This window comes from Telmatherina bonti (genome assembly GCF_933228915.1).
Source record: "Telmatherina bonti genome assembly, chromosome: 14".
Classification (NCBI taxonomy): domain Eukaryota; kingdom Metazoa; phylum Chordata; class Actinopteri; order Atheriniformes; family Telmatherinidae; genus Telmatherina; species Telmatherina bonti.
This window is the reverse complement of record NC_136612.1, coordinates 38,757,209-38,772,715: the sequence shown is the minus strand read 5'-3', so window position 1 is coordinate 38,772,715 and position 15,507 is coordinate 38,757,209.

The following is a 15,507-nucleotide window of genomic DNA, read 5'->3' as shown; positions in this document are numbered from 1 at the left end:
TGTACGTGTTTAACGTTGCATGTAATGAAAGCTTCATACATGTAACGTGTTTAACGTCACATGCAACGAAACTTTCATACATCTACGTGTTTAACGTGACATGCAACGAAACCTTCATACATGTAACGTGTTTAACGTCACATGCAACTAAACCTTCATACATGTAATGTGTTTAACGTAATATGCAATGAAACTTTCATACATGTAACGTGTTTAACGTCACATGCAACGAAATTTACATACATGTACGTGTTTAACGTTACATGAAACAAAACCTTCATACATGTACGTGTTTAACGTTGCATGTAACGAAACCTTCATACATGTAACATGTTTAACGTCACACGCAACGAAATTTACATACATGTACGTGTTTAACGTTACATGCAACAAAACCTTCATACATATACGTGTTCAACGTTGCATGTAACGAAACTTTCATACATGTAATGTGTTTAACGTTACATGCAACGAAACTTTCATACATCTACGTGTTTAACGGGACATGCAACGAAACCTTCATACATGTAACGTGTTTAACGTTATATGCAACGAAACTTTTATACATGTAACGTGTTTAACGTTGCATGTAACGAAACCTTCATACATGTAACATATTTAACGTTATATGCAACGAAACTTTCATACATGTAACGTGTTTAACGTTACATGCAATGACACTTTCATACATGTACGTGTTTAACGTCACATGCAACGAAACTTTCATACATGTAATGTGTTTAACGTTGCATGTAACAAAACCTTCATACATGTAACGTGTTTAACGTCACATGCAACGAAACTTTCATACATGTAACGTGTTTAACGTTACATGCAACGAAACTTTCATACATGTAAAATGTTTAACGTTACATGCAACGAAACCTTCATACATGTAACGTGTTTAACGTCACATGCAACGAAACCTTCATACATGTAATGTGTTTAATGTTGCATGCAACGAAACCTTCATATATGTATGTGTTTAACGTTACATGCAACAAAACCTTGATACATGTACGTGTTTAACGTTGCATGCCATGAAACCTTCATACATGTAATGTGTTTAACGTTGCATGCAACGAAACCTTCATACATGTAACGTGTTTAAAGTTGCATGTAACGAAACCTTCATAGATGTAACGTGTTTAACGTTACATGCAAGAAAACCTTCATACATGTAACGTGTTTAACGTTGCATGTAACGAAACCTTCATACATGTAATGTGTTTAACGTTATATGCAACGAAACTTTCATACATGTACGTGTTTAACGTTGCATGTAACGAAACCTTCATACATGTAACGTGTTTAACGTTGCATGCAATGAAACCTTTATACATGTAACGTGGTTAACGTTACATGTAACGAAACCTTCATACATGTAACGTGTTTAACGTCACATGCAACGAAACCTTCATACATGTAATGTGTTTAATGTTGCATGCAACGAAACCTTCATATATGTATGTGTTTAAGGTTACATGCAACAAAACCTTGATACATGTACGTGTTTAACGTTGCATGCCATGAAACCTTCATACATGTAATGTGTTTAACGTTGCATGCAACGAAACCTTCATACATGTACGTGTTTAAAGTTGCATGTAACGAAACCTTCATACATGTAACGTGTTTAACGTTGCATGCAATGAAACCTTTATACATGTAACGTGGTTAACGTTACATGCAACGAAACCTTCATACATGTAACGTGTTTAACGTTATATGCAACGAAACTTTCATACATGTACGTGTTTAACGTTGCATGTAACGAAACCTTCATACATGTAACGTGTTTAACGTTGCATGCAATGAAACCTTTATACATGTAACGTGGTTAACGTTACATGTAACGAAACCTTCATACATGTAACGTGTTTAACGTTGCATGCAACGAAACCTTCATACATGTAACATGTTTAACGTTATATGCAACGAAACTTTATACATGTAACATGTTTAACGTTATATGCAACCAAACTTTCAGACATGTAATGTGTTTAACGTTACATGCAACGAAACTTTAATACATGTAACGTCTTTAACGTTACATGCAACGAAACCTTCATACATGTAACGTGTTTAACGTTATATACAATGAAACTTTCATACATATACGTGTTCAACGTTGCATGTAACGAAACTTTCATACATGTAATGTGTTTAACGTTACATGCAACGAAACTTTCTTACATCTACGTGTTTAACGTTACATGCAACGAAACCTTCATACATGTAACGTGTTTAACCTTGCATGTAACGAAACCTTCATACATGTAACATGTTTAACGTTATATGCAACGAAACTTTCATACATGTACATGTTTAACGTTGCATGTAACGAAACCTTCATACATGTAACATGTTTAACGTTATATGCAACAAAACTTTCATACATGTAACGTGTTTAACGTTACATGCAACAAAACTTTCATACATGTACATGTTTAACGTTACATGCAATGAAACCTTCATACATGTAACGTGTTTAACGTTACATGCAACGAAACTTTCATACATGTACGTGTTTAACGTTACATGCAACGAAACCTTCATACATGTAACGTGTTTAACGTTGCATGCAACAAAACCTTCATACATGTAACGTGTTTCACGTTGCATGCAACGAAACCTTCATACATGTAACGTGTTTAACGTTATATACAATGAAACTTTCATGTATATACGTGTTCAACGTTGCATGTAACGAAACTTTCATACATGTAATGTGTTTAACGTTACATGCAACGAAACTTTCATACATCTACGTGTTTAACGTGACATGCAACAAAACCTTCATACATGTAACGTGTTTAACGTTGCATGTAACGAAACCTTCATACATGTAACGTGTTTAACGTTGCATGCAATGAAACCTTTATACATGTAACGTGGTTAACGTTACATGTAACGAAACCTTCATACATGTAACGTGTTTAACGTTGCATGCAACGAAACCTTCATACATGTAACATGTTTAACGTTATATACAACGAAACTTTCATACATGTAACATGTTTAACGTCATATGCAACGAAACTTTCATACATGTACGTGTTTAACGTTACATGCAACGAAACCTTCATACATGTACGTGTTTAACGTTGCATGTAACGAAACCTTCATACATGTAATGTGTTTAACGTTATATGCAACCAAACTTTCAGACATGTAATGTGTTTAACGTTACATGCAACGAAACTTTAATACATGTAACGTGTTTAACGTTACATGCAACGAAACTTTCATACATGTACGTGTTTAACGTTGCATGCAACGAAACCTTCATACATGTAACGTGTTTAACGTTGCATGCAACGAAAACTTTATACATGTAACGTGTTTAACGTTACATGCAACGAAACTTTCATACATGTAAAATGTTTAACGTTACATGCAACGAAACCTTCATACATGTAACGTGTTTAACGTTACATGCAACGAAACTTTCATACATGTAAAATGTTTAACGTTACATGCAACGAAACCTTCATACATGTAACGTGTTTAACGTCACATGCAACGAAACCTTCATACATGTAATGTGTTTAACGTTGCATGCAACGAAACCTTCATATATGTATGTGTTTAACGTTACATGCAACAAAACCTTGATACATGTACGTGTTTAACGTTGCATGCCATGAAACCTTCATACATGTAATGTGTTTAACGTTGCATGCAACGAAACCTTCATACATGTACGTGTTTAACGTTGCATGTAACGAAACCTTTATACATGTAATGTGTTTAACGTTATATGCAACGAAACTTTCATACATGTACGTGTTTAACGTTGCATGTAACGAAACCTTCATACATGTAACGTTTTTAACGTTGCATGCAATGAAACCTTTATACATGTAACGTGGTTAACGTTACATGTAACGAAACCTTCATACATGTAACGTGTTTAACGTTGCATGCAACGAAACCTTCATACATGTAACATGTTTAACGTTATATGCAACGAAACTTTCATACATGTAACATGTTTAACGTTATATGCAACCAAACTTTCAGACATGTAATGTGTTTAACGTTACATGCAACGAAACTTTAATACATGTAACGTGTTTAACGTTACATGCAACGAAACTTTCATACATGTACGTGTTTAACGTTGCATGCAACGAAACCTTCATACATGTAACGTGTTTAACGTTGCATGCAACGAAACTTTAATACATGTAACATGTTTAACGTTATATGCAACGAAACTTTCATACATGTACATGTTTAACGTTGCATGTAACGAAACCTTCATACATGTAACATGTTTAACGTTATATGCAACGAAACTTTCATACATGTAACGTGTTTAACGTTACATGCAACAAAACTTTCATACATGTACATGTTTAACGTTACATGCAATGAAACCTTCATACATGTAACGTGTTTAACGTTACATGCAACGAAACTTTCATACATGTACGTGTTTAACGTTACATGCAACGACACCTTCATACATGTAACGTGTTTAACGTTGCATGCAACAAAACCTTCATACATGTAACGTGTTTCACGTTGCATGCAACGAAACCTTCATACATGTAACGTGTTTAACGTTATATACAATGAAACTTTCATGTATATACGTGTTCAACGTTGCATGTAACGAAACTTTCATACATGTAATGTGTTTAACGTTACATGCAACGAAACTTTCATACATCTACGTGTTTAACGTGACATGACACAAAACCTTCATACATGTAACGTGTTTAACGTTGCATGTAACGAAACCTTCATACATGTAACGTGTTTAACGTTGCATGCAATGAAACCTTTATACATGTAACGTGGTTAACGTTACATGTAACGAAACCTTCATACATGTAACGTGTTTAACGTTGCATGCAACGAAACCTTCATACATGTAACATGTTTAACGTTATATACAACGAAACTTTCATACATGTAACATGTTTAACGTCATATGCAACGAAACTTTCATACATGTACGTGTTTAACGTTACATGCAACGAAACCTTCATACATGTACGTGTTTAACGTTGCATGTAACGAAACCTTCATACATGTAATGTGTTTAACATTATATGCAATCAAACTTTCAGACATGTAATGTGTTTAACGTTACATGCAACGAAACTTTAATACATGTAACGTGTTTAACGTTACATGCAACGAAACTTTCATACATGTACGTGTTTAACGTTGCATGCAACGAAACCTTCATACATGTAACGTGTTTAACGTTGCATGCAACGAAAACTTTATACATGTAACGTCTTTAACGTTGCATGCAACGAAACCTTCATACATGTACGTGTTTAACGTTGCATGTAACGAAACCTTCATACATGTAACGTGTTTAACGTTATATACAATGAAACTTTCATACATATACGTGTTCAACGTTGCATGTAACCAAACTTTCATACATGTAATGTGTTTAACGTTACATGCAACGAAACTTTCTTACATCTATGTGTTTAACGTGACATGCAACGAAACCTTCATACATGTAACGTGTTTAACGTTACATGCAACGAAACCTTCATACATGTAACATGTTTAACGTTACATGCAACGAAACCTTCATACATGTAACGTGTTTAACGTTGCATGTAACGAAACCTTCATACATGTAACATGTTTAACGTTATATGCAACGAAACTTTCATACATGTACATGTTTAACGTTGCATGTAACGAAACCTTCATACATGTAACATGTTTAACGTTATATGCAACGAAACTTTCATACATGTAACGTGTTTAACGTTACATGCAACAAAACTTTCATACATGTACATGTTTAACGTTACATGCAATGAAACCTTCATACATGTAACGTTTTTGACGTTACATGCAACGAAACTTTCATACATGTACGTGTTTAACGTTACATGCAACGAAACCTTCATACATGTAACGTGTTTAACGTTGCATGCAACGAAACTTTCATACATGTAAAATGTTTAACGTTACACGCAACAAAACCTTCATACATGTAACGTGTTTAACGTCACATGCAACGAAACCTTCATACATGTAATGTGTTTAACGTTGCATGCAACGAAACCTTCATACATGTACGTGTTTAACGTTGCATGTAACGAAACCTTCATAGATGTAACGTGTTTAACGTTACATGAAACAAAACCTTCATACATGTAACGTGTTTAACGTTGCATGCAACGAAACCTTCATACATGTACGTGTTTAACGTTGCATGCCATGAAACCTTCATACATGTAACGTGTTTAACGTTGCATGCAACGAAACTTTCATACATGTAACATGTTTAACGTTACACGCAACGAAACCTTCATACATGTAACGTGTTTAACGTCACATGCTACGAATCCTTCATACAAGTAATGTGTTTCACGTTGCATGCAACGAAACCGTCATACATGTACGTGTTTAACGTTGCATGCAACGAAACTTTCATACATGTAACGTGTTTAACGTTACATGCAACGACACTTTCATACATGTACGTGTTTAACGTTACATGCAACGAAACCTTCATACATGTAACGTGTTTAACGTTGCATGCAACGAAACTTTCATACATGTAACATGTTTAACGTTACACGCAACGAAACCTTCATATATGTAACGTGTTTAATGTCCCATGCAACGAAACCTTCATACATGTAACGTGTTTAACGTTATATACAATGAAACTTTCATACATATACGTGTCCAACGTTGCATGTAACGAAACTTTCATACATGTAATGTGTTTAACGTTACATGCAACGAAACTTTCATACATTTACGTGTTTAACGTGACATGCAACGAAACCTTCATACATGTAACGTGTTTAACGTTGCATGCAACGAAACTTTCATACATGTAACATGTTAACATTACACGCAACAAAACCTTCATACATGTACGTGTTTAACGTTGCATGTAATGAAAGCTTCATACATGTAACGTGTTTAACGTCACATGCAACGAAACTTTCAAACATCTACGTGTTTAACGTGACATGCTACGAATCCTTCATACAAGTAATGTGTTTCACGTTGCATGCAACGAAACCGTCATACATGTACGTGTTTAACGTTACATGCAACGAAACCTTCATACATGTAACGTGTTTAACGTTGCATGCAACGAAACTTTCATACATGTAACATGTTTAACGTTACACGCAACGAAACCTTCATATATGTAACGTGTTTAATGTCCCATGCAACGAAACCTTCATACATGTAACGTGTTTAACGTTATATACAATGAAACTTTCATACATATACGTGTCCAACGTTGCATGTAACGAAACTTTCATACATGTAATGTGTTTAACGTTACATGCAACGAAACTTTCATACATTTACGTGTTTAACGTGACATGCAACTAAACCTTCATACATGTAATGTGTTTAACGTTGCATGCAACGAAACCTTCATACATGTACGTGTTTAACGTTGCATGTAACAAAACCTTCATACATGTAATGTGTTTAACGTTATATGCAACGAAACTTTCATACATGTAATGTGTTTAACGTTGCATGCAACGAAACCGTCATACATGTACGTGTTTAACGTTGCATGTAATGAAACCTTCATACATGTAACGTGTTTAACGTTATATGCAACGAAACTTTCATACATATACGTGTTCAACGTTGCATGTAACGAAACCTTCATACATGTAATGTGTTTCATGTTACATGCAACAAAACTTTCATACATCTACGTGTTTAACGTGACATGCAACAAAACCTTCATACATGTAACGTGTTTAACGTTGCATGCAACGGAACTTTCATACATGTAACATGTTAACGTCACACGCAACAAAACCTTCATACATGTAACGTGTTTAACGTCACATGAAACTATACCTTCATACATGTAATGTGTTTAACGTTACATGCAACGAAACTTTCATACATGTACATGTTTAACGTTACATGCAACGAAACCTTCATACATGTAACGTGTTTAACGTTGCATGCAACGAAACTTTCATACATGTAAAATGTTTAACGTTACACGCAACAAAACCTTCATACATGTAACGTGTTTAACGTCACATGCAACAAAACCTTCATACATGTAATGTGTTTAACGTTGCATGCAACGAAACCTTCATACATGTACGTGTTTAACGTTGCATGTAACGAAACCTTCATAGATGTAACGTGTTTAACGTTACATGAAACAAAACCTTCATACATGTAACGTGTTTAACGTTGCATGCAACGAAACCTTCATACATGTACGTGTTTAACGTTGCATGCCATGAAACCTTCATACATGTAACGTGTTTAACGTTGCATGCAACGAAACTTTCATACATGGAACATGTTTAACGTTACACGCAACGAAACCTTCATACATGTAACGTGTTTAACGTCACATGCTACGAAACCTTCATACAAGTAATGTGTTTCACGTTGCATGCAACGAAACCGTCATACATGTACGTGTTTAACGTTGCATGCAACGAAACTTTCATACATGTAACGTGTTTAACGTTACATGCAACGACACTTTCATACATGTACGTGTTTAACGTTACATGCAACGAAACCTTCATACATGTAACGTGTTTAACGTTGCATGCAACGAAACTTTAATACATGTAACATGTTTAACGTTACATGCAACGACACTTTCATACATGTACGTGTTTAACGTTGCATGCAACGAAACCTTCATACATGTAACGTGTTTAACGTTGCATGCAACGAAACTTTAATACATGTAACATGTTTAACGTTATATGCAACGAAACTTTCATACATGTACATGTTTAACGTTGCATGTAACGAAACCTTCATACATGTAACATGTTTAACGTTATATGCAACGAAACTTTCATACATGTAACGTGTTTAACGTTACATGCAACAAAACTTTCATACATGTACATGTTTAACGTTACATGCAATGAAACCTTCATACATGTAACGTGTTTAACGTTACATGCAACGAAACTTTCATACATGTACGTGTTTAACGTTACATGCAACGACACCTTCATACATGTAACGTGTTTAACGTTGCATGCAACAAAACCTTCATACATGTAACGTGTTTCACGTTGCATGCAACGAAACCTTCATACATGTAACGTGTTTAACGTTATATACAATGAAACTTTCATGTATATACGTGTTCAACGTTGCATGTAACGAAACTTTCATACATGTAATGTGTTTAACGTTACATGCAACGAAACTTTTATACATCTACGTGTTTAACGTGACATGACACAAAACCTTCATACATGTAACGTGTTTAACGTTGCATGTAACGAAACCTTCATACATGTAACGTGTTTAACGTTGCATGCAATGAAACCTTTATACATGTAACGTGGTTAACGTTACATGTAACGAAACCTTCATACATGTAACGTGTTTAACGTTGCATGCAACGAAACCTTCATACATGTAACATGTTTAACGTTATATACAACGAAACTTTCATACATGTAACATGTTTAACGTCATATGCAACGAAACTTTCATACATGTACGTGTTTAACGTTACATGCAACGAAACCTTCATACATGTACGTGTTTAACGTTGCATGTAACGAAACCTTCATACATGTAATGTGTTTAACATTATATGCAATCAAACTTTCAGACATGTAATGTGTTTAACGTTACATGCAACGAAACTTTAATACATGTAACGTGTTTAACGTTACATGCAACGAAACTTTCATACATGTACGTGTTTAACGTTGCATGCAACGAAACCTTCATACATGTAACGTGTTTAACGTTGCATGCAACGAAAACTTTATACATGTAACGTCTTTAACGTTGCATGCAACGAAACCTTCATACATGTACGTGTTTAACGTTGCATGTAACGAAACCTTCATACATGTAACGTGTTTAACGTTATATACAATGAAACTTTCATACATATACGTGTTCAACGTTGCATGTAACCAAACTTTCATACATGTAATGTGTTTAACGTTACATGCAACGAAACTTTCTTACATCTATGTGTTTAACGTGACATGCAACGAAACCTTCATACATGTAACGTGTTTAACGTTACATGCAACGAAACCTTCATACATGTAACATGTTTAACGTTACATGCAACGAAACCTTCATACATGTAACGTGTTTAACGTTGCATGTAACGAAACCTTCATACATGTAACATGTTTAACGTTATATGCAACGAAACTTTCATACATGTACATGTTTAACGTTGCATGTAACGAAACCTTCATACATGTAACATGTTTAACGTTATATGCAACGAAACTTTCATACATGTAACGTGTTTAACGTTACATGCAACAAAACTTTCATACATGTACATGTTTAACGTTACATGCAATGAAACCTTCATACATGTAACGTTTTTGACGTTACATGCAACGAAACTTTCATACATGTACGTGTTTAACGTTACATGCAACGAAACCTTCATACATGTAACGTGTTTAACGTTGCATGCAACGAAACTTTCATACATGTAAAATGTTTAACGTTACACGCAACAAAACCTTCATACATGTAACGTGTTTAACGTCACATGCAACGAAACCTTCATACATGTAATGTGTTTAACGTTGCATGCAACGAAACCTTCATACATGTACGTGTTTAACGTTGCATGTAACGAAACCTTCATAGATGTAACGTGTTTAACGTTACATGAAACAAAACCTTCATACATGTAACGTGTTTAACGTTGCATGCAACGAAACCTTCATACATGTACGTGTTTAACGTTGCATGCCATGAAACCTTCATACATGTAACGTGTTTAACGTTGCATGCAACGAAACTTTCATACATGTAACATGTTTAACGTTACACGCAACGAAACCTTCATACATGTAACGTGTTTAACGTCACATGCTACGAATCCTTCATACAAGTAATGTGTTTCACGTTGCATGCAACGAAACCGTCATACATGTACGTGTTTAACGTTGCATGCAACGAAACTTTCATACATGTAACGTGTTTAACGTTACATGCAACGACACTTTCATACATGTACGTGTTTAACGTTACATGCAACGAAACCTTCATACATGTAACGTGTTTAACGTTGCATGCAACGAAACTTTCATACATGTAACATGTTTAACGTTACACGCAACGAAACCTTCATATATGTAACGTGTTTAATGTCCCATGCAACGAAACCTTCATACATGTAACGTGTTTAACGTTATATACAATGAAACTTTCATACATATACGTGTCCAACGTTGCATGTAACGAAACTTTCATACATGTAATGTGTTTAACGTTACATGCAACGAAACTTTCATACATTTACGTGTTTAACGTGACATGCAACGAAACCTTCATACATGTAACGTGTTTAACGTTGCATGCAACGAAACTTTCATACATGTAACATGTTAACATTACACGCAACAAAACCTTCATACATGTACGTGTTTAACGTTGCATGTAATGAAAGCTTCATACATGTAACGTGTTTAACGTCACATGCAACGAAACTTTCAAACATCTACGTGTTTAACGTGACATGCTACGAATCCTTCATACAAGTAATGTGTTTCACGTTGCATGCAACGAAACCGTCATACATGTACGTGTTTAACGTTACATGCAACGAAACCTTCATACATGTAACGTGTTTAACGTTGCATGCAACGAAACTTTCATACATGTAACATGTTTAACGTTACACGCAACGAAACCTTCATATATGTAACGTGTTTAATGTCCCATGCAACGAAACCTTCATACATGTAACGTGTTTAACGTTATATACAATGAAACTTTCATACATATACGTGTCCAACGTTGCATGTAACGAAACTTTCATACATGTAATGTGTTTAACGTTACATGCAACGAAACTTTCATACATTTACGTGTTTAACGTGACATGCAACTAAACCTTCATACATGTAATGTGTTTAACGTTGCATGCAACGAAACCTTCATACATGTACGTGTTTAACGTTGCATGTAACAAAACCTTCATACATGTAATGTGTTTAACGTTATATGCAACGAAACTTTCATACATGTAATGTGTTTAACGTTGCATGCAACGAAACCGTCATACATGTACGTGTTTAACGTTGCATGTAATGAAACCTTCATACATGTAACGTGTTTAACGTTATATGCAACGAAACTTTCATACATATACGTGTTCAACGTTGCATGTAACGAAACCTTCATACATGTAATGTGTTTCATGTTACATGCAACAAAACTTTCATACATCTACGTGTTTAACGTGACATGCAACAAAACCTTCATACATGTAACGTGTTTAACGTTGCATGCAACGGAACTTTCATACATGTAACATGTTAACGTCACACGCAACAAAACCTTCATACATGTAACGTGTTTAACGTCACATGAAACTATACCTTCATACATGTAATGTGTTTAACGTTACATGCAACGAAACTTTCATACATGTACATGTTTAACGTTACATGCAACGAAACCTTCATACATGTAACGTGTTTAACGTTGCATGCAACGAAACTTTCATACATGTAAAATGTTTAACGTTACACGCAACAAAACCTTCATACATGTAACGTGTTTAACGTCACATGCAACAAAACCTTCATACATGTAATGTGTTTAACGTTGCATGCAACGAAACCTTCATACATGTACGTGTTTAACGTTGCATGTAACGAAACCTTCATAGATGTAACGTGTTTAACGTTACATGAAACAAAACCTTCATACATGTAACGTGTTTAACGTTGCATGCAACGAAACCTTCATACATGTACGTGTTTAACGTTGCATGCCATGAAACCTTCATACATGTAACGTGTTTAACGTTGCATGCAACGAAACTTTCATACATGGAACATGTTTAACGTTACACGCAACGAAACCTTCATACATGTAACGTGTTTAACGTCACATGCTACGAAACCTTCATACAAGTAATGTGTTTCACGTTGCATGCAACGAAACCGTCATACATGTACGTGTTTAACGTTGCATGCAACGAAACTTTCATACATGTAACGTGTTTAACGTTACATGCAACGACACTTTCATACATGTACGTGTTTAACGTTACATGCAACGAAACCTTCATACATGTAACGTGTTTAACGTTGCATGCAACGAAACTTTCATACATGTAACATGTTTAACGTTACACGCAACGAAACCTTCATACATGTAACGTGTTTAATGTCCCATGCAACGAAACCTTCATACATGTAACGTGTTTAACGTTATATACAATGAAACTTTCATACATATACGTGTCCAATGTTGCATGTAACGAAACTTTCATACATGTAATGTGTTTAACGTTACATGCAACGAAACTTTCATACATTTACGTGTTTAACGTGACATGCAACGAAACCTTCATACATGTAACGTGTTTAACGTTGCATGCAACGAAACTTTCATACATGTAACATGTTAACATTACACGCAACAAAACCTTCATACATGTACGTGTTTAACGTTGCATGTAATGAAAGCTTCATACATGTAACGTGTTTAACGTCACATGCAACGAAACTTTCAAACATCTACGTGTTTAACGTGACATGCAACGTAACCTTCATACATGTAACGTGTTTAACGTCACATGCAACTAAACCTTCATACATGTAATGTGTTTAACGTTGCATGCAACGAAACCTTCATACATGTATGTGTTTAACGTTGCATGTAACAAAACCTTCATACATGTAATGTGTTTAACGTTATATGCAACGAAACTTTCATACATGTAATGTGTTTAACGTTGCATGCAACGAAACCGTCATACATGTACGTGTTTAACGTTGCATGTAACGAAACCTTCATACATGTAACGTGTTTAACGTTGCATGCAACGAAACCTTCATACATATACGTGTTTAACGTTGCATGTAACGAAACCTTCATACATGTAATGTGTTTCATGTTACATGAAACAAAACCTTCATACATGTAACGTGTTTAACGTTGCATGCAACGAAACCTTCATACATGTACGTGTTTAACGTTGCATGCCATGAAACCTTCATACATGTAACGTGTTTAACGTTGCATGCAACGAAACTTTCATACATGTAACATGTTTAACGTTACACGCAACGAAACCTTCATACATGTAACGTGTTTAACGTCACATGCTACCAAACCTTCATACAAGTAATGTGTTTCACGTTGCATGCAACGAAACCGTCATACATGTACGTGTTTAACGTTGCATGCAACGAAACTTTCATACATGTAACGTGTTTAACGTTACATGCAACGACACTTTCATACATGTACGTGTTTAACGTTACATGCAACGAAACCTTCATACATGTAACGTGTTTAACGTTGCATGCAACGAAACTTTCATACATGTAACATGTTTAACGTTACACGCAACGAAACCTTCATACATGTAACGTGTTTAATGTCCCATGCAACGAAACCTTCATACATGTAACGTGTTTAACGTTATATACAATGAAACTTTCATACATATACGTGTCCAACGTTGCATGTAACGAAACTTTCATACATGTAATGTGTTTAACGTTACATGCAACGAAACTTTCATACATTTACGTGTTTAACGTGACATGCAACGAAACCTTCATACATGTAACGTGTTTAACGTTGCATGCAACGAAACTTTCATACATGTAACATGTTAACATTACACGCAACAAAACCTTCAAACATGTACGTGTTTAACGTTGCATGTAATGAAAGCTTCATACATGTAACGTGTTTAACGTCACATGCAACGAAACTTTCAAACATCTACGTGTTTAACGTGACATGCAACGTAACCTTCATACATGTAACGTGTTTAACGTCACATGCAACTAAACCTTCATACATGTAATGTGTTTAACGTTGCATGCAACGAAACCTTCATACATGTACGTGTTTAACGTTGCATGTAATGAAAGCTTCATACATGTAACATGTTTAACGTCACATGCAATGAAACTTTCATACATCTACGTGTTTAACGTGACATGCAACGAAACCTTCATACATGTAACGTGTTTAACGTCACATGCAACTAAACCTTCATACATGTAATGTGTTTAACGTTATATGCAATGAAACTTTCATACATGTAACGTGTTTAACGTCACATGCAACGAAATTTACATACATGTACGTGTTTAACGTTACATGCAACAAAACCTTCATACATGTACGTGTTTAACGTTGCATGTAACGAAACCTTCATACATGTAACATGTTTAACGTCACATGCAACGAAATTTACATACATGTACGTGTTTAACGTTACATGCAACAAAACCTTCATACATATACATGTTCAAAGTTGCATGTAACGAAACTTTCATACATGTAATGTGTTTAACGTTACATGCAACGAATCTTTCATACATCTGCGTGTTTAACGGGACATGCAACGAAACCTTCATAAATGTAACGTGTTTAACGTTATATGCAACGAAACTTTCATACATGTAACGTGTTTAATGTTGCATGTAACGAAACCTTCATACATGTAACATGTTTAACGTTATATGCAACGAAACTTTCATACATGTAACGTGTTTA